Source organism: Cherax quadricarinatus, chromosome 100 (genome assembly GCF_038502225.1).
Source record: "Cherax quadricarinatus isolate ZL_2023a chromosome 100, ASM3850222v1, whole genome shotgun sequence".
NCBI lineage: Eukaryota > Metazoa > Arthropoda > Malacostraca > Decapoda > Parastacidae > Cherax > Cherax quadricarinatus.
In genome coordinates, this window is record NC_091391.1 from 8,646,087 (window position 1) to 8,650,939 (window position 4,853).

General features: G+C 42.7%; 2 non-coding genes across 2 annotated transcripts; one reads left to right on the forward strand and one right to left on the reverse strand.

Moving 5' to 3' along the window:
• Positions 1–894: 894 nt before the first annotated feature.
• Positions 895–965, reverse strand: TRNAG-GCC (transfer RNA glycine (anticodon GCC)). The gene has a single exon. It is a non-coding gene; the product is annotated as a tRNA-Gly (tRNA).
• Positions 966–4,293: 3,328 nt separating this feature from the next.
• On the forward strand, positions 4,294–4,364 carry TRNAG-GCC (transfer RNA glycine (anticodon GCC)). Its single transcript has one exon. It is a non-coding gene; the product is annotated as a tRNA-Gly (tRNA).
• The last annotated feature ends 489 nt before the right edge of the window (positions 4,365–4,853 follow it).

The window sequence follows — 4,853 nt, forward strand, 5'->3', positions numbered from 1 at the left end:
CTGACAGTGTTATCTGAGATACTCTTACAGGAGTCTCACAGATATCTTTGTTTGCTGACAGTGTTATCTGAGATACTCTTACAGGAGTCTCACAGATATCTTTGTTTGCTGACAGTGTTATCTGAGATACTCTTACAGGAGTCTCACAGATATCTTTGTTTGCTGACAGTGTTATCTGAGATACTCTTACAGGAGTCTCACAGATATCTTTGTTTTCTGACAGTGTTATCTGAGATACTCTTACAGGAGTCTCACAGATATCTTTGTTTGCTGACAGTGTTATCTGAGATACTCTTACAGGAGTCTCACAGATATCTTTGTTTGCTGACAGTGTTATCTGAGATACTCTTACAGGAGTCTCACAGATATCTTGCTTGTTATCTGAGATACTCTCACAGGAGTCTCACAGTTATCTTTGTTTGCTGACAGTGTTATCTGAGACACTCTCACAGGAGTCTCACAGATATCTTTGTTGAGCTGTCTCACTGTGACACTCTATCTGAGATCTGAGACACTCTCACAGGAGTCTCACAGATATCTTTGCTTGCTGTGTTATCTGAGACACTCTCACAGGAGTCTCACAGATATCTTTGCTTGCTGACACTAACTTTCTTTGTCTAGGTATTACAATGTTTACATTCACTCAGCCTTGCACTCCATGTTCACACTATCACATTCATATCTGCGTTATTTAACATTTTCATGGTCCTGTGTTCTTTAGACTCATGTTAGTCTCTAACAGTAATGTTCTCAGTAATATTTTTTCAGTCATATTCTCAGGTTAATACAGACGCAAAGACTAGAAAATGGTACTGTTAAAGTTCTGTGAAACAATCAGTAATGATTAATAATCTGTAAGTTTACACTGCCTTTTAATTTATCTTTTGCAATAAATGCATCGGCCGGGAATCGAACCCGGGCCTCCCGCGTGGCAGGCGAGAATTCTACCACTGAACCACCGATGATACGAGCTTCGCTTAGGTTCACTTTATACTTAATATCTTTTTATAAGTGTGTTAAAATTAATGTAAAAGATATCAGTTAATACTGGAAACAAATAATAAACACATTATACAAGTAAGGACGTTCAAGAAATTATGTCTTTCCAGTGAGGAACTGAACAGTCATTTTCTTTTCTCTTTTCCTCTGACCACAACATCGTGTTCCTGGTCTGTTTATTTTATCTATGAATAGAACTTCAACATGAAGGATCAGTTTCTACAAACATCAAACAAGATTTAAAGTCACACTTATTGTACACAGGAGCGAACAACCACATCTATCCAGCATCAGCCACAAGAATTACAATTTAGAAGAAAGTGTTCCAGTAGTAGTCGACGTTCACGATGGACGTAACATGATAAATATGATATAAAAACATTAATATTAAGTAAGTAGATAAGTGAGTTCATTCAGGTATTGTTGTGCATGGATGAAGTGGCATAAATTGTCGTGTATGAGAGCGCAGGTGTGCATGACCTGGGATATCCCAGAGGCAGACAAGGTGACTTATTTCCTTGGAGGTCCTAAACTCATCAAGGTCCTTGGAGGTTCTAAACCCATCTAGGTCCTTGGGGGTCCTAAACTCATCAAGGTCCTTGGAGGTTCTAAACCCATCTAGGTCCTTGGAGGTCCTAAACCCATCTAGGGCCTTGGTGGTCCTAAACCCATCTAGGTCCCTGGAGGTCCTAAACCCGTCTAGATCCTTGGATGTCCTAAACCCGTCTAGGTCCTAAGTGGTCCTAAACCCATCTATGTCCTTGGAGGTCCTAAACGCATATGTCTTTGGAGGTTCTAAACCTTTCTAGGTCCTTGGAAGTCCTAAACTCATCTAGGTCCTTGGAGGTCCTAAACCTAACTAGGTCCTTGGAGGTCCTAAACACATCTAGGTCTTTGGAGGTTCTAAACCTATGTATGCCCTTGGAAGTCCTAGACCCATCTAGGTCCTTGAAGGTCATAAACCCATCTAGGTCCTTGGAGATCCTAAACCCATCAAGGTCCTAAGAGGTCCTAAACCCATCTAGTTCCTTGGAGGTCGTAAACCCATCTAGGTCCTTGGAGGTCCTAAACCCATCTAGGTCCTTGGAGGTCCTAAACCCATCTGGGTCCTTGGAGGTCCTAAATCCATCTGGGTCCTTGGAGGTCATAAACACATCTAGGTCTTTGGAGGTCCTAAGCCCATCTGGGTTCTTGGAGGTCCTAAACCCATCTGGGTCCTTGCAGGTCATAAACACATCTAGGTCCTTGGAGGTCCAAAACCCCTCTGGGTCCTTGGAGGTCCTAAACCCATCTGGGTCCTTGGAGGTCATAAACACATCTGGGTCCTTGGAGGTCCTAAACCCATCTGGGTCCTTGGAGGTCCTAAACCCATCTGGGTCCTTGGAGGTCCTAAACCCATCTAGGTCCTTGGAGGTCTTAAACCCAACTAGGTCCTTGGAGGTCCTAAACCCATCTAGGTCCTTGGAGGACATAACATAACTAGCAATTCCTAATTTTTCCCAATATCCTTTAACACCACTAACAGCAAAATTCTGTAAACCACTAAACAAGTTACAATCACCATGTTACAATCAACCATGTGTGCCTTTGTACCGCTGTAACTAGACAGGTTACGACTTGAATAGAAATAAGTCTGCCTCTCTTTTCTTAGGCTATCCTAAGTCATTAAAAATGTGCACTGCCATGTATGATACCTAGATGGGTTTAGGACCTCCAAGGACCTAGTTGGGTTTAGGACCTCAAATGACCTAGATGGGTTTAGGACCTCCAAGAACCTAGATGGGTTTAGGACCTGCAAGGACCTGGATGGGTTTAGGACCCCCAAGGACTAGATGGGTTTAGGACCTCCAAGGACCTAGATGGGTTTAGGACCTCCAATGACCTAGATGGGTTTAGGATCTCCAAGGACCTCGATGGGTTTAGGACCTCCAAGGACCTAGATGGGTTTAGGACCCCCAAGGACCTAGATGGATTTAGGACCTCCAAGGACCTAGATGGGTTTAGGACCTCCAAGGACCTAGATGGGTTTAGGACCTTCAAGGACCTCGATGGGTTTATGACCCCCAAGGATCTAGATGAGTTTAGGACCTCCAAGGACCTAGATGGGTTTAGGACCTCAAAGGACCTAGATGGGTTTAGGACCTCCAAGGACCTAGATGGGTTTAGGACCTCCAAGGACCTATATGGGTTTAGGACCTCCAAGGGCCTAGTTTGGTTTAGAATCTCCAATGACCTAGATGGGTTTAGGACCTCCAAGGACCTCGATGGGTTTAGGACCTCCAAGGACCTAGATGGGTTTAGGACCCCCAAGGACCTAGATGGATTTAGGACCTCCAAGGACCTAGATGGGTTTAGGACCTCCAAGTTCTTAGATGGGTTTAGGACCTTCAAGGACCTCGATGGGTTTAGGACCCCCAAGGACCTAGATGGGTTTAGGACCTCCAAGGACCTAGATGGGTTTAGGACCTCCAAGGACCTAGATGGGTTTAGGACCTCCAAGGACCTAGATGGGTTTAGGACCTCCAAGGACCTAGATGGGCTTAGGACCTCCAAGGACCTAGATGGGTTTAGGACCTCCAAGGACCTCGATGGGTTTAGGACCCCAAGGACCTAGATGGGTTTAAGACCTCCAAGGACCTAGATGGGTTTAGGACCTCCAAGGACCTTGATGAGTTTAGAACCTCCAAGGACCTTGATGAGTTTAGGACCTCCAAGGACCTAGATTGGTTTAGGACCTCCAAGGAAATAAGTCACCTTGTCTGCCTCTGGGATATCCCAGGTCATGCACACCTGCGCTCTCATACACGACAATTTATGCCACTTCATCCATGCACAACAATACCTGAATGAACTCACTTATCTACTTACTTAATATTAATGTTTTTATATCATATTTATCATGTTACGTCCATCGTGAACGTCAACTACTACTGGAACACTTTCTTCTAAATTGTAATTCTTGTGGCTGATGCTGGATAGATGTGGTTGTTCGCTCCTGTGTACAATAAGTGTGACATTAAATCTTGTTTGATGTTTGTACAAACTGATCCTTCATGTTGAAGTTCCATTCATAGATAAAATAAACAGACCAGGAACACGATGTTGTGGTCAGAGGAAAAGAGAAAAGAAAATGACAGTTCAGTTCCTCACTGGAAAGACATAATTTCTTGAACCTCCTAACTTGTATAATGTGTTCATTATTTGTTTCCAGTATTAACTGATATCTTTTAAATTAATTTTAACACAGTTATAAAAAAAATATGAAGTATAAAGTGTACCAAAGCGAAGTTCGTAGCATCGGTGGTTCAGTGGTAGAATTCTCGCCTGCCACGCGGGAGGCCCGGGTTCGATTCCCGGCCGATGCATTTATTGCAAAAGATAAATTAAAAGGCAGTGTAAACTTACAGATTATTAATCATTACTGATTGCTTCACAGAACTTTAACAGTACCATTTTCTAGTCTTTGCGTCTGTATTAACCTGAGAATATGACTGAAAAAATATTACTGAGAACATTACTGTTAGAGACTAACATGAGTCTAAAGAACACAGGACCATGAAAATGTTAAATAACGCAGATATGGATGTGATAGTGTGAACAAATGAAATTTTTTGCACAAGACAAGTTAGTGTCAGCAAACAAAGTTATCTGTGAGACTCCTTTAAGAGTATCTTGCATAAGCATTATTGTGGCAAAAAACAGGTACATCTCTGCCACAGTTGTGTTCTTCCACTAGTGTAGCCGGGGTCTTGGTGAGATAATTGTATTTGCCATGGTGTACTCATAGTATGTGTTGGTTTCCCTGACAATAATGTCCATCAGGGGTTCATCGAAGAAGAACTTAAAGCATTCCA